Here is a 17,351-nt window from a genome sequence, read left to right on the forward strand (position 1 = left end):
GAGGCAATAAAAGAATATACCTCCTCTGCCGAGTACAGCCTTTGTGACTGGGACGAGCGGGACATTGTGTGTGCGTGCGTGTAAAAAAACTAAGCTTTATTAGTGTGCGTGTGTGTATGTGTGAGTGTTTAGTCAAACTTTACTGCAGGAGGGGGCTTTCATGCGTGGGGGGCTGAGGAGATGCAGGAGCCGGCAGCAGCAGTAAGGGGAGCGATCAGCAGGGCACGGGAGCGATCACGCGGGAGTGTGTTATGTAGGCAATCCAGTGACACAGTGTGCCAGCAATCAGAGCACATACAGTGATCTGACAATGACCCAAAAACAATAGAACGAGCTCTGAGACGTGGAATCTCTGTAGACCGCAATACCTGAACCTATCCTAAACACAACTAAAGGCAGCTGTGGATTGCGCCTGACACTACGTATGCAACTCGGCACAGCCTGAGGAGCTGACTAGCCTGAAGATAGAAAAACAAGCCTGACTTGCCTCAGAGAAATACCCCAAAGGAAAAGGCAGCCCCCCACATATAATGACTGTTAGCAAGATGAAAAGACAAACGTAGGGATGAAATAGATTCAGCAAAGTGAGGCCCGATATTCTAGATAGAGCGAGGATAGCAAAGAGAACTTTGCAGTCTACAAAAAACCCTAAAGCAAAAAACCACGCAAAGGGGGCAAAAAGACCCACCGTGCCGAACTAACGGCACGGCGGTACACCCTTTGCGTCTCAGAGCTTCCAGCAAAACGAATTGACAAGCTGGACAGAAAAAGTAGCAACAAAAGCAAAGAAGCACTTATCTAAGCAGAGCAGCAGGCCACAAGAAAGATCCAGAAGCTCAGATCCAACACTGGAACATTGCCAAGGAGCAAGGAAGACAGAATCAGGCGGAGTTAAATAACAAAGCAGCCAACGAGCTCACCAGAACACCTGAGGGAGGAAGCTCAGAAGCTGCAGTACCACTTGTGACCACAGGAGTGAATTCAGCCACAGAATTCACAACAGTACCCCCCCCTTGAGGAGGGGTCACCGAACCCTCACCAGAGCCCCCAGGCCGACCAGGATGAGCCACATGAAAGGCACGAACAAGATCTGGAGCATGGACATCAGAGGCAAAAACCCAGGAATTATCTTCCTGAGCATAACCCTTCCATTTAACCAGATACTGGAGTTTCCGTCTAGAAACACGAGAATCCAAAATTTTCTCCACAATATACTCCAATTCCCCCTCCACCAAAACCGGGGCAGGAGGCTCAACAGATGGAACCATAGGTGCCACGTATCTCCACAACAACGACCTATGGAATACATTATGTATGGAAAAGGAGTCTGGGAGGGTCAGACGAAAAGACACAGGATTGAGAATCTCAGAAATCCTATACGGACCAATAAAACGAGGTTTAAATTTAGGAGAGGAAACCTTCATAGGAATATGACGAGAAGATAACCAAACCAGATCCCCAACACGAAGTCGGGGACCCACACGGCGTCTGCGATTAGCGAAAAGTTGAGCCTTCTCCTGGGACAAGGTCAAATTGTCCACTACCTGAGTCCAGATCTGCTGCAACCTGTCCACCACAGAATCCACACCAGGACAGTCCGAAGACTCAACCTGTCCTGAAGAGAAACAAGGATGGAACCCAGAATTGCAGATAAATGGAGAGACCAAGGTAGCCGAGCTGGCCCGATTATTAAGGGCGAACTCAGCCAACGGCAAAAAGGACACCCAATCATCCTGGTCTGCAGAAACAAAACATCTCAGATATGTTTCCAAGGTCTGATTGGTTCGTTCGGTCTGGCCATTAGTCTGAGGATGGAAAGCCGAGGAAAAAGATAGGTCAATGCCCATCCTACCACAAAAGGCTCGCCAAAATCTTGAAACAAACTGGGACCTCTGTCAGAAACAATATTCTCAGGAATGCCATGCAAACGAACCACATGCTGGAAGAACAAAGGCACCAAATCAGAGGAGGAAGGCAATTTAACCAAGGGCACCAGATGGACCATTTTAGAAAAGCGATCACAGACCACCCAAAAGACTGACATCTTTTGAGAAACGGGAAGGTCAGAAATGAAATCCATCGAAATATGTGTCCAAGGCCTCTTTGGGACCGGCAAGGGCAAAAGCAACCCACTGGCACGTGAACAGCAGGGCTTAGCCCTAGCACAAATCCCACAGGACTGCACAAAAGTACGTACATCCCGTGACAGAGATGGCCACCAGAAGGATCTAGCCACTAACTCTCTGGTACCAAAGATTCCAGGATGACCAGCCAACACCGAACAATGAAGTTCAGAGATAACTTTACTAGTCCACCTATCAGGGACGAACAGTTTCTCCGCCGGACAACGATCAGGTTTATTCGCCTGAAATTTTTGCAACACTCGCCGCAAATCAGGGGAGATGGCAGACACAATGACTCCTTCCTTGAGGATACTCGCCGGCTCAGATGAACCCGGAGAGTCGGGCACAAAACTCCTAGACAGAGCATCCGCCTTCACATTTTTAGAGCCCGGAAGGTACGAAATTACAAAATCGAAGCGGGCAAAAAATAACGACCAACGGGCCTGTCTAGGATTCAAGCGCTTGGCAGACTCGAGATAAGTAAGGTTCTTATGATCAGTCAATACCACCACGCGATGCTTAGCTCCTTCAAGCCAATGACGCCATTCCTCGAATGCCCACTTCATGGCCAGCAACTCTCGGTTGCCCACATCATAATTACGCTCAGCAGCCGAAAACTTCCTGGAAAAGAAAGCACATGGTTTCAACACTGAGCAACCAGAACCTCTCTGTGACAAAACCGCCCCTGCTCCAATCTCAGAAGCATCAACCTCGACCTGGAACGGAAGAGAAACATCTGGTTGACACAACACAGGGGCAGAACAAAAACGATGCTTCAACTCCTGAAAAGCTTCCACAGCAGCAGAAGACCAATTAACCAAATCAGCACCCTTCTTGGTCAAATCGGTCAATGGTTTGGCAATGCTAGAAAAATTAGAGATGAAGCGACGATAAAAATTAGCAAAGCCCAGGAATTTTTGCAGACTTTTCAGAGATGTCGGCTGAGTCCAATCCTGGATGGCTTGGACCTTAACCGGATCCATCTCGATAGTAGAAGGGGAAAAGATGAACCCCAAAAATGAAACCTTCTGCACACCGAAGAGACACTTTGATCCCTTCACAAACAAAGAATTAGCACGCAGGACTTGGAAAACCATTCTGACCTGCTTCACATGAGAGTCCCAATCATCTGAGAAGATCAAAATGTCATCCAAGTAAACAATCAGGAATTTATCCAGATAGTCACGGAAGATGTCATGCATAAAAGACTGAAACACAGATGGAGCATTGGCAAGTCCGAACGGCATCACTAGATACTCAAAATGACCCTCGGGCGTATTAAATGCAGTTTTCCATTCATCTCCTTGCCTGATTCTCACCAGATTATACGCACCACGAAGATCTATCTTAGTGAACCAACTAGCCCCCTTAATCCGAGCAAACAAGTCAGATAACAATGGCAAGGGATACTGAAATTTAACAGTGATCTTATTAAGAAGGCGGTAATCAATACACGGTCTCAGCGAACCATCCTTCTTGGCTACAAAAAAGAACCCTGCTCCCAGTGGTGATGACGATGGGCGAATATGTCCCTTCTCCAGGGATTCCTTCACATAACTGCGCATAGCGGCGTGTTCAGGCACGGATAAATTAAATAATCGACCTTTAGGGAATTTACTACCAGGAATCAAATTGATAGCACAATCACAATCCCTATGCGGAGGTAGGGCATCGGACTTGGGCTCTTCAAATACATCCTGATAATCAGACAAGAACTCTGGGACCTCAGAAGGAGTGGATGACGAAATAGACAAAAATGGAACATCACCATGTACCCCCTGACAACCCCAGCTGGATACCGACATAGAGTTCCAATCCAATACTGGATTATGGGTTTGCAGCCATGGCAACCCCAACACGACCACATCATGCAGATTATGTAGCACCAGAAAGCGAATAACTTTCTGATGTGCAGGAGCCATGCACATGGTCAGCTGGGTCCAGTACTGAGGTTTATTCTTGGCCAAAGGTGTAGCATCAATTCCTCTCAACGGAATAGGACACCACAAAGGCTCCAAGAAAAACCCACAACGTTTAGCATAATCCAAATCCATCAGATTCAGGGCAGCGCCTGAATCCACAAACACCATGACAGAATACGATGACAAAGAGCATATCAAGGTAATGGACAGAAGGAATTTGGATTGTACAGTACCAATGACGGCAGACCTAGCGAACCGCTTAGTGCGCTTAGGACAATCAGAGATAGCATGAGTGGAATCACCACAGTAGAAACACAGACCATTCAGACGTCTGTGTTCTTGCCGTTCAATTCTGGTCATAGTCCTATCGCACTGCATAGGCTCAGGTTTAATCTTAGACAATACCGCCAAATGGTGCACAGATTTACGCTCGCGCAAGCGTCGACCGATCTGAATGGCCAAAGACATAGACTCATTCAAACCAGCAGGCATAGGAAAACCCACCATGACATCCTTAAGAGCCTCAGAGAGACCCTTTCTGAACAAAGCTGCCAGCGCAGATTCATTCCACAGAGTGAGTACTGACCACTTCCTAAATTTCTGACAATATACTTCTATATCATCCTGACCCTGGCACAAAGCCAGCAAATTTCTCTCAGCCTGATCCACTGAATTAGGCTCATCGTAAAGTAATCCGAGCGCCAGGAAAAACGCATTGACATTACTCAATGCAGGGTCTCCTGGCGCAAGAGAAAATGCCCAGTCCTGAGGGTCGCCGCGCAAAAAAGAAATAATAATCAAAACCTGTTGAATAGGATTACCAGAAGAATGAGGTTTCAAGGCCAGAAATAGCTTACAATTATTTTTGAAATTAAGAAACTTAGTTCTATCACCAAAAAACAAATCAGGAATAGGAATTCTTGGTTCTAACAAAGATTTCTGATCAATAGTATCTTGAATCTTTTGTACATTTATAACGAGATTATCCATTGAAGAGCACAGACCCTGAATATCCATGTCCACACCTGTGTCCTGAAACACCCAAATGTCTAGGGGAAAAAAAAGACTGAACACAGAGCTGAGAAAAAAAAATGTCAGAACTTCTTTTTTCCCTCTATTGAGAATCATTAGGTTGGCTCCTTGTACTGTTATGTAGGCAATCCAGTGACACAGTGTGCCAGCAATCAGAGCACATACAGTGATCTGACAATAACCCAAAAACAATAGAACGAGCTCTGAGACGTGGAATCTCTGTAGACCGCAATACCTGAACCTATCCTAAACACAACTAAAGGCAGCTGTGGATTGCGCCTGACACTACCTATGCAACTCGGCACAGCCTGAGGAGCTGACTAGCCTGAAGATAGAAAAACAAGCCTGACTTGCCTCAGAGAAATACCCCAAAGGAAAAGGCAGCCCCCCACATATAATGACTGTTAGCAAGATGAAAAGACAAACGTAGGGATGAAATAGATTCAGCAAAGTGAGGCCCGATATTCTAGATAGAGCGAGGATAGCAAAGAGAACTTTGCAGTCTACAAAAAAACCCTAAAGCAAAAAACCACGCAAAGGGGGCAAAAAGACCCACCGTGCCGAACTAACGGCACGGCGGTACACCCTTTGCGTCTCAGAGCTTCCAGCAAAACGAATTGACAAGCTGGACAGAAAAAGTAGCAACAAAAGCAAAGAAGCACTTATCTAAGCAGAGCAGCAGGCCACAGGAAAGATCCAGAAGCTCAGATCCAACACTGGAACATTACCAAGGAGCAAGGAAGACAGAATCAGGCGGAGTTAAATAACAAAGCAGCCAACGAGCTCACCAGAACACCTGAGGGAGGAAGCTCAGAAGCTGCAGTACCACTTGTGACCACAGGAGTGAATTCAGCCACAGAATTCACAACAGGAGCGATCACGCGGGAGCGATCAGCAGGGCGCGGGAGCGATCACGCGAGAGCGATCAGCAGGGCGCGGGAGCGATCACGCGGGAGCGATCAGCAGGGCGCGGGAGCGATCACGCGGGAGCGATCAGCAGGGCGCGGGAGCGATCACGCGGGAGCGATCAGCAGGGCGCAGGAGCGATCAAGCGGGAGCGATCAGCAGGGCGCGGGAGCGATCACGCGGGAGCGATCAGCAGGGCGCGGGAGCGATCAGCAGGGCGCGGGAGCGATCACGCGGGAGCGATAAGTGGGGCGCGGGGGAGCTGTCAGGCGAAGGGGCCTGAGGAGACGCAGGAGCCGGCAGCAGCAGCGCGGGGGGGAGGGGGGGATGGGTGATTAGGGTGATCACTGGGGCGGGTGATCACCGGGGGGGGGGGCAGGAGGTGGCTGTCAGGTGCGGAGGAAATGTGGGGGCAGGGGAGATGTAGGAACCTGCAGCAGGGAAGGGTGATCACTGGGCATGGGGGTGATTTCCGGGGCGTGGGAGGGAGTGGCGGTCGGGAGGGGGGATCGGACGGCGTGGGGAGCGGGAGGCAGAGAGGGGGACTACCGGAAGGTGGACAGGCGGCGATCAGCAGACCGGAAGGAGGACAGGCGACGATCAGCCGGGCACGGGGGAGCTGTCAGGCGAAGGGGCCTGAGGAGATGCAGGAGGCGGCAGCAGCAGTGGGGGGGTGATCAGGGGGGCAGGGGGTGATCAGAGTGATCACTGGGGCGGGTGATCACAGGGGGGGCAGAAGGTGGATGTCAGGAGCGGGGGGAAGGTGGGGGCAGGGGAGATGTAGGAGCCTGCAGCAAGGAAGGGTGATCACTGGACAGGGGCTGATTTCTGGGGTGTGGGAGGGAGTGGAGGGGTTAATGGATGGCAGGGGGGGGATCGGACGGTTGGGGGAGCGGGAGGCAGAGGGGGGAGTACCAGAAGGCGGACAGGTGGCGATCAGTGGATGGGAAGGCGGACAGGCGGCGATCAGTGGGGCACGGGGGAGCAGTCAAGCGAAGGGGCCTAAGGTAATGCAGGAGCCAGCAGCAGCAGGGGGGGGTGATCAGGGGGGCAGGGGGTGATCAGAGTGATCACTGGGGTGGGTGATCACGGGGGGGTCAGAAGGTGGCTGTCAGGAGCGGGAGGGGGGGAAGAGGGGGCATGGGAGATGTAGGAGCCTGGGTGATCACTGGGCAGGGGGCTGATTTCTGGGGCGTGGGAGGGAGTGCAGGGGTTAACGGATGGCGGGGGGGGATCGGATGGTGGGGGAGAGGGAGGCAGAGGGGGGAGTATCGGAAGGCGGCAGCAGCGGCGATCAGGCAGCAGGGGGCGATCAGGCAGCGGCGGCGGCGATCTGGCAGCGGGCGGCGGCGATCTGGCAGCGGGCGGCGGAGATCTGGCAGTGGCGGCGGCGGGTGCGGCACGCAGGGACCTCACTCTCCAGCTTCCACGGACGGGATGAAGCTGGAGAGTGATGTCAGACATGTTTCACTCCGCCCCTCCACCGCTGATTGGAGTGAAAGCGTCACATGGACGCTTTCTCCAATCAGAGCTGGAGGGGGGTGAAACAGAGGGCACAGGAGCGATTGTGGCCACGGAGGGGCAAAGCCACCCCCCCTGGGGTCAACTAGAGGTCCTCACGTACCTGCGTGTCGGGTGACATTTCATTGACCCCGGTCACCCGACCCGCAGGAACGCGATCAAACCATGACGCATACGCTGCGTCATGGGTCGGAATGGCACCGACTTTCATGATGCAGCGTATGCGTCAAAGGTCGGGAAGGGGTAAAGAAGTTGTCCACTACTATAAAGTTTTTTTTTTTTTTTTCATAAATCTTGCTATTATGTGCCACTGAAAACATCTACTGTGTTTATTTTAGCAATATTACCTGTTATCATGCTGTAGCAGCACATCTTCAGTGCTGGATTCAGCTCTCATGAGGTTAATCGACCTTCCTTATTGTGCCCTAATACTACAAGTTCCATGATGCTTTGCACTGCCACTAAGCCCGAACCTAGTACACCCACTCCAAAAACACACCCAAACCCCTCCCTCCTCTCCCTCCTCTCTCTTCAAAAAGATTTGTGATGTCATTTCTGTCCAACTCCTCTGTTACATTTGTCCAACCCACACTCCATTACACATAGATAGATAGATAGATAGATAGATATGGGATAGATAGATGGATATTAGATAGATAGATAAATAGACAGATAGATAGAATTAGATAGATATGGGATAGATAGATACATACAGATATATCTATATATCTATATATCTATTTCCATAGATATGTCCATATCCATGTTTCTAAACCCCTTCACCCCTGGAGCTTTTTTCGTTTATCGCTCCCCTTCTTTCCAGAGCCATAATGTTTCCGTCAATATGGCCATGTGAGGGCTTATCTTTTGCGGAACAAGTTCTACTTTTGAACGACACCATTGGTTTTACCATATCGTGTAGTAGAAAATGTGAAAAAAATTCAAAGTGCGATGAAATTGCAAAAAAAGTGCAATCCCACACTTGTTTTTTGCCTGCCTTTTTGCTAGGTTCACTAAATGCTAAGACTGTGTGCACACGTTGCGGATTTGATTGCAGATCCGCAGCGTTTTTTGCAGTACGGAATTGCATCAAATCCGCAGTGTTGTGCACAACCAATGTAAGTCTATGTGAGCCGCAGACTTGTTGTGCACATGCTGCGGAAAAGGCCGCACCGAAACGCAGCTTTTTTTTTTCTCCGCAGCATGTCACTTCTTTTGTGCCGAACTGGAGCGTTTCTGCACCCTTAGGCCGGGATCACACACAGCGAGATATGGCCGAGTCTCGCATGTTAAAACCCAGCTCTGGCACCGGCACTCTGGAGCAGAGCGTGTGGCCGCATAGCAATACATGGAGCTGCACGCTCCGCTCCGGAGTGCCGGTGCCAGAGCTTGTATTTAACCTGCGAGACTCGGCCGTATCTCGCTGTAGTGTGACTCCGGCCTTAGACTTTCATTGAGATGTAACAAATATCTGCAGTTTTGCTGCGGATGAGGGTCCGAGAAACGCTGCAGTTCAGGAGGAGGGAAGTGTGTGGGCAGTGACCAGGGCCAGACTGGCCATCGGGCACTTCTGGCAAATGCCAGAAGGGCCGGTGCCAGTAGTGGGCCGCTGCACTCTTTCCCCCCTACTCCCACCAGTGCCGCCGCCGCATTCAACTATACCGGCGTCTATGACGCCGGTATAGTTCAATGCAATGATGGAGGAGAGAGCGTCCGCTGACGCTCCCTCTCCCATCATTCCCCGCTCTGCCTCTGACACTGCGGGTGCGCGATGACGTCATATCATCGCACACCTGCTGTGTCCCGGGCAGACTGCAGCCGCCGAGACAGGAGCAGCGCGGGCAAGAGGAAAGGTGAGGAGAGTGTGGAGCCATTATCGGGGGGATGAGATGTGGGTTGTGCTGTATATACCACTGTGTGGGCTGTGCTGTGTATGTACCACTGTGTGGGCTGTGCTGTGTATACACCACTGTGTGGGCTGTGCTGTGTATATACCACTGTGTGGGCTGTGCTGTGTATATACCACTGTGTGGGCTGTGCTGTGTATATACTACTGTGTGGGCTGTGCTGTGTATATACCACTGTGTGGGCTGTGCTGTGTATATACCACTGTGTGGGCTGTGCTATGTATATACCACTGTGTGGGCTGTGCTGTGTATGTACCACTGTGTGGGCTGTGCTGTGTATATACCACTGTGTGGGCTGTGCTGTGTATATACCACTGTGTGGGCTGTGCTGTGTATGCACCACTGTGTGGGCTGTGCTGTGTATGCACCACTGTGTGGGCTGTGCTGTGTATACTACTCCGCGGGCTGTGCTGTATATACTACTACGCGTGTTGTGCTGTATATACTACGACCCAGGCTGTGCTGTATACTACTACACGGGCTGTGCTGTATACTACTACGCGGGCTGTGCTATATTATGTGGGCTGTGCTATATACTATGCAAGTTGTGCTATATTATATGCGGGCTTTGATATATACTATGGGAGGTATATTATATTCTATGGGGGAGGCCGTGTTATATACTATGTGGCTGTGTTATATACTATTGCGGGGGTATATTCTATTCTAAGGGGGAGGCTGTCTTATATACTATGGGGGGTATATTATATTCTATGGGGGAAGCTGTCCGATATACTATGGGGGGCTGCATTATATTCTATGGGGGCTACATTATACTCTGGGGTGGCTGCATTATACTCAGCAAATTCAGATGTAAGGCTACTTTCACACTTGCGTCGGTACGGGGCCGTCGCAAACCTTTGGCCAGACGTACCGACGGACGTTATGCTAACTTTAGCACAACGTGGGCAGCGGATGCAGTTTTACAACGCATCCGCTGCCCATTGTGATGAGCGTGGAGGAGGGGGTGGAGTTCCAGCCACGCATGCATCGTCGGAAATGGCAGACACGTCGCACAAAAAAAGTTACATTGAACTTTTTTTTGTGCGTTGTGTCCGCCAAAACACGACGGATACGTTGCTAATACAAGTCTATGGGTACAAAACGCATCCTGCGAGCACATTTGCAGGATCCGTTTTTTTTCGCTGGATCTTTTTATTTCTGCCGGATCTTTTTTTTCCGCCGTATCCGTTTTTTACCACCTGATCGTTTTTTTCCGCCAGATCCGTTTTTTTCTCATAGAGTTGTATTAGCGCCGGAGTGCGTCTGATGGCCACATGTTTCATCCGTTTTTTGCTAGATCCGTCGCTGTGCATTTTTTCAACGTACCGAAAAACCGATCCTCTGTATGTGTTTTCCGTCCGGTGGAAACAGCTTTTTTGTCGGATCCTGCAAAAACGGATTAAACGTGTGGCCACCAGGCGCAATCCGGCGCTAATACAACTCTATGAGAAAAAACAGATCTGGCGGAAAAAAAAACATATGGTGGAATAAAATGGATCCGGCGGAAAAAAACGGATCCGGTTGAAAAAAACGGATCTGGCGGAAAAAACGATCCGGTGCAAATAAACGGATCCTGCAAATGTGCTCGCAGGATGCGTTTTACCCATAGACTTGTACTAGCGACGGATCGTGACGGATGGCCAGACATCGCCTCCGTCGTGCTACGGATCCGTCGTGTTTTGGCGGACCGTCGGCACAAAATAACGTTCAATTGAAAATTTTTTTGGCCGGCTCGCCCGCTATTTTCTACCGCGCATTTGCGGCAGAAACTCCGCCCCCTCCTCCCCGCACTTCAGAATGGGCAGCGGATGCGTTGAAAAACTGCATCCGCTGCCCACGTCGTGCACAAATTTCACAACGTGAGTCGGTACGTCGGCCCGACGCATAGCGATGGACCCGTACTGACGCAAGAGTGAAAGAGGCCTTAATGAGCGATGAATTTAAAAAAAAAAAAAAAAAAGCGGAAAAAAAACGGTGTGGGCTCTCGTGCAATTTTCTGCGCCAGAGGGGGAAAGCCGACGGCCGGGGCCAATATCTGTAGCCTGCTATGAATATCAGCCCGCAGCTGTCTGCGTAGCCTTTACTGGCTATTAAAATAGGGAGACCCCCCAAAATAATGACGTGGGGTCCCCCTATATTTTATAGCCAGAAAGGCTACGCAGACTTCTGCAGGCTGATATTCATAGCCTAGAGAGGGGCCATGGATATTGCCCCCCCCCGGCTACAAATACCAGTCCGCAGCCGCCCCAGAAATGGCGCATCTGTAAGATGCGCCAATTCCGGCACTTAGCCCCTCTCTTCCCACTCCCGAGTAGCGGTGGGATATGGGGTAATAAGGGGTTAATGTCACCTTGCTATTGTAAGGTGACATTAAGCCGGGTTAATAACGGAGAGGTGTCAATAAGACGCCTATCCATTACTAATCCAATCGTAAGAAAGGGTTAATAAAACACACACACAATCGGAAAAAAGTATTTTAATATTCTTCATTTAACCATACTTACCATATATCAGCGCCTACAAAAAAAAGTAAAATAATAAACCGTATACTACCTGTCCGCCGTAGTCCAATTAATAACGAGTGTCCCACGACCATCTCCCCTATAGAACAGTGACATCGGGTGATGTCACTGCTCTATAGGACCCTCAGTGACACACTGACAGGAGACAATGGCTCCTGCAGTGCATCACTGAGGTTACTCTAGTTCACTGGTCTCACTTTATGGCAATTGCTGCGTGGGAAAATGTCTCACCCAGCAATGCCAATAGTGAGACTAGGGACTATTTTCTCACAGGGGCGTAGGAATACCTTGTGAGGAATACATGATGGAAGATACCTTCCATCATTGTGTTCCTGGAGCCCCTGGAGAGTGGTCGCATCAACTGATGCTCCTGCTCTCCACGGGAGATCGTCGTGGGACACTCGTTTTAATTGGATTTCTGCGGACAGGGAGTATATTGTTTGTTTATTATTTTAATATTTTTTACAGGTGACAAAGGCTTCGGGGAACAAAGTGACAAGTGATGGTGAGTATGTACTCTATGTTATATGTACTGTATGTCTGTAGTATGTATGTACAGTTAGGGCCAGAAATATTTGGACAGTGACACAAGTTTTGTTATTTTAGCTGTTTACAAAAACATGTTCAGAAATACAATTATATATATAATATGGGCTGAAAGTGCACACTCCCAGCTGCAATATGATAGTTTCCACATCCAAATCGGAGAAAGGGTTTAGGAATCATAGCTCTGTAATGCATAGCGTCCTCTTTTTCAAGGGACCAAAAGTAATTGGACAATGGACTCTAAGGGCTGCAATTAACTCTGAAGGCGTCTCCCTCGTTAACCTGTAATCAATGAAGTAGTTAAAAGGTCAGGGGTGGATTCCAGGTATGTGGTTTTGCATTTGGAAGCTGTTGCTGTGAGCAGACAACATGCGGTCAAAGGAACTCTCAATTGAGGTGAAGCAGAACATCCTGAGGCTGAAAAAAAAGAAAAAATCCATCAGAGAGATAGCAGACATGCTTGGAGTAGCAAAATCAACAGTTGGGTACATTCTGAGAAAAAAGGAATTGACTGGTGAGCTTGGGAACTCAAAAAGGCCTGGGCGTCCACGGATGACAACAGTGGTGGATGATCGCCGCATACTTAATTTGGTGAAGAAGAACCCATTCACAACATCAACTGAAGTCCAGAATACTCTCAGTGAAGTAGGTGTATCTATCTCTAAGTCAACAGTAAAGAGAAGACTCCATGACAGTAAATACAAAGGGTTCACATCTAGATGCAAACCATTCATCAATACCAAAAATAGACAGGCCAGAGTTAAATTTGCAGAAAAACACCTCAAGAAGCCAGCTCAGTTCTGGAAAAGTATTCTATGGACAGATGAGACAAAGATCAACCTGTACCAGAATGATGGGAAGAAAAAAGTTTGGAGAAGAAAGGGAACGGCACATGATCCAAGGCACACCACATCCTCTGTAAAACATGGTGGAGGCAACGTGATGGCATGGGCATGCATGGCTTTCAATGGCACTGGGTCACTTGTGTTTATTGATGACATAAGAGCAGACAAGAGTAGCCGGATGAATTCTGAAGTGTACCGGGATATACTTTCAGCCCAGATTCAGCCAAATGCTGCAAAGTTGATTGGACGGCGCTTCATAGTACAGATGGACAATGACCCCAAGCATACATCCAAAGCTACCCAGGAGTTCATGAGTGCCAAAAAGTGGAACATTCTGCAATGGCCAAGTCAATCTCCAGATCTAAACCCAATTGAGCATGCATTTCACTTGCTCAAATCCAGACTTAAGACGGAAAGACCCACAAACAAGCAAGACCTGAAGGCTGCGGCTGTAAAGGCCTGGCAAAGCATTAAGAAGGAGGAAACCCAGCGTTTGGTGATGTCCATGGGTTCCAGACTTAAGGCAGTGATTGCCTCCAAAGGATTTGCAACAAAATATTGAAAATAAAAATATTTTGTTTGGGTTATGTTTATTTGTCCAATTACTTTTGACCTCCTAAAATGTGGAGTGTTTGTAAAGAAATGTGTACAATTCCTACATTTTCTATCAGATATTTTTGTTCAACCCTTCAAATTAAACGTTACAATCTGCACTTGAATTCTGTTGTAGAGGTTTCATTTCAAATCCAATGTGGTGGCATGCAGAGCCCAACTCGCGAAAATTGTGTCACTGTCCAAATATTTCTGGCCCTAACTGTATGTACTGTATGTCGCATGTCGTTGCATGGTGCATGTCGTTGCATGGTGCATGTCGTTGCATGGTGCATGTCGTCGCATGGTGCATGTCGCATGTCATCGCATGGTGCATGTCGAATGTTGTTGCATGGTGCATGCAGCATGTCGCCGCATGGTGCATGTCGTCGCATGGTGCATGTTGTCGCATGGTGCATGGTGCATGTTGCATGTTGTCGCATGGTGCATGTCGTATGTCACTGCATGGTGCATGTAGCATGGTGCATGTCGTCGCATGGTGCATGTCGCCACATGGTGCATGTCGCATGTCGCCGCATGGTGCATGTAGCATGGTGCATGTCGTCGCATGGTGCATGTCGTCACATGTAGCATGTTGTCGCATGGTGCATGCAGCATGTCGCCGCATGGTGCATGTCACATGGTGCATGTCGTCGCATGCAGCATGTCATCGCATGCAGCATGTCGTCGCATGCAGCATGTCGTCGCATGGTGCATGTTGCATGTCGTCACATGGTGCATGTTGCATGTCGTCGCATGGTGCATGTCGCCGCATGGTGCATGTCGTCCCATGTAGCATGTTGCATGTTGTCACATGGTGCATGCCACATGTCGCCGCATGGTGCATGTCACATGGTACATGCCGCATGTCGTCGCATGGTGCATGTCACATGGTGCATGCAGCATGTCGTCGCATGGTGCATGTCGTCCCATGTAGCATGTCGCATGTTGTCGCATGGTGCATGCAGCATGTCGCCGCATTGTGCATGTCACATGGTACATGTCGCATGTCGTCGAATGGTGCATGTCACATGGTGCATGTAGCATGTCGTCGCATGGTGCATGTCGTCGCATGGTGCATGTTACATGGTGCATGTCGTCGCATGGTGCATGTCGTCGCATGGTGCATGCATGTCTTCGCATGGTGCATGTCGTCTCATGGTGTGTGATGTATGTATGTATGTATGTACTGTGTATGTTTTTTTTTTTTTACATTCAACACATTAGCCGGATGATGGGACTACTACTGTCCCATCATTGGCTAATGTGTCACTTACTGTCAGTGTAGCAGGCAGAGCCCGATGGGACTTGTGGTCCCATCGGACGATGCCTGCACACACACACACGTCGCTGGCACACAGACACACACACATCGCCGGCACGCGCACACACACACATCGCCGGCACGCACACACACACACATCGCCGGCACGCACACACTCACACATCGCCGGCGGGCAGACCCCCGCACACGCCGGCGGGCAGAGCCCCGCACACGCCGGCGGGCAGACACCCGCACACGCCGGCGGGCAGACACCCGCACACGCCGGCGGGCAGAGCCCCGCACGCGCCGGCGGGCAGAGCCCCGCACACGCCGGCGAGCAGACACCCGCACACGCCGGCGGGCAGACACCCGCACACGCCGGCGGGCAGAGCCCCGCACACGCCGGCGGGCAGAGCCCCGCACACGCCGGCTGGCAGACACCCGCACACGTCGGCGGGCAGAGCCCCGCACACGCCGGCGGGCAGACACCGGCGCCGGTCCACAAAATCACCGGGGCGGGCGGGCAGATTCCCGGCAACCGAAGCACAGCCCCGCCCGCACATCATGATCCCAGCAGCAGACAGCAGTGAGCACACAGAGCCCCGCCCGCCCCCAGCACAGCCCCGCAGGCAGCCCCCAGCACCGCCCACAGCCCAGTCACTCTTGCTGAGTGACTGCTGACTGTGGGGGCTGGTCACGCCTGCTGCTGATGTCACGTCAATTTCTAGAGTCTGGAAATTGACGTGACGTCGGCGGAAATGAGCAGCGGCTGCAGTCTGGGGGTCACGTGACCCGGACTCAGCAGGCAGAATAGCACCGCTCACAGGCGAAAACGGCAACGCAAGGTAATTGCCCAATTCATTAGGGGCCCCGGGGGGATACATTGGGGGGTTAATTGAAAGTAGTGGACAACCCCTTTAAGACACATGCTGTCCACTTCTTTGTGATCCTCATTGAGATGGTTCTACTCCTTCATTGGAGTCCATCGGTGTTTAATTAAACTGATAGGACTTGATTTGGAAAGGTACACACCTGTCTACACCATCTTACAAATTATTATGCAAATGACATTTTTCTCAGATTTTCCTAAATAATCGGTGCAAATGAAAGCCAGTCTAATAAAAGTAATCACCCGTTAGAGTATACATCGAATTTTATTGCAGAAACCTCCCAATGATAACAGTATCATCCCCAAAATGAATAAAAACTCAAACTGCACTGTTCCAAATTATTAGGCACAGTAGAATTTCTAAACATTTGATATGCTTTAAATACCGTAACTGAAAATGCTCACTTGTGGAATTTGCAGCATTAGGAGGTGCATTGTCGTTCATGAAGATGATTTTGCTCCTGAAGGCACATTTCTGCTTTTTATACCATGGAAGAAAGTTGTCAGTCAGAAACTCTATATACTTTGCAGAGGTCGTTTTCACACCTTCAGGAACCTTAAAGGGCCCTACCAGCTGTTTCCCCATGATTCCAGCCCAAAACATGACTCCTACACCTCCTTGCTGATGTCGCAGCCTTGTTGGGACATGGTGTCCATCCACCAACCAACCACTACTCCATCCATCTGGACCATCCAGGATTGCTTGACACTCATCAGTAAACAAGACTGTTTGAAAATTAGTCTTCATGTATGTCTGGGCCCACACTGCAACCGTTTCTACTTGTGAACACTGTTTAGGGGTGGCCAAATAGTAGATTTATGCACCACAGGAAGCCTTTGAAGGATCCTACACCTTGACGTTCGAGGTACTCCAGAGGCACCAGCAGCTTCAAATAACTGTTTGCTGCTTTGTAATTGTATTTTGGCAGCTGCTCTCTTAATCCAATGAATTTGTCTGGCAGAAATCTTCCTCATTATACCTTTATCTGCATAAACTCTGTATGTGCTCTGTTTCAATCACAAATCTTTTCACAGTATAATGATCACTGTTATGTTTTCATGAAATATCTAATCGTTTCATACCTTGTCCAAGGCATTGCATTAGTTAACGCTTTTCAGCAGAAGAGAGATCCTTTTTATTTCCCATATTGCTTGAAACCTGTGGCCTGCCTAATAATGTGGAACATCATTTTTAAGTAGTTTTCCTTTAATTAGAATCACCTGGAAAATTAATTATCACATGTGTTTAAGATTGAATTTCAGTTATCCATTGAGCCCTG

Source organism: Ranitomeya imitator, chromosome 1 (assembly GCF_032444005.1).
Source record: "Ranitomeya imitator isolate aRanImi1 chromosome 1, aRanImi1.pri, whole genome shotgun sequence".
In the NCBI taxonomy this organism is placed as follows: domain Eukaryota; kingdom Metazoa; phylum Chordata; class Amphibia; order Anura; family Dendrobatidae; genus Ranitomeya; species Ranitomeya imitator.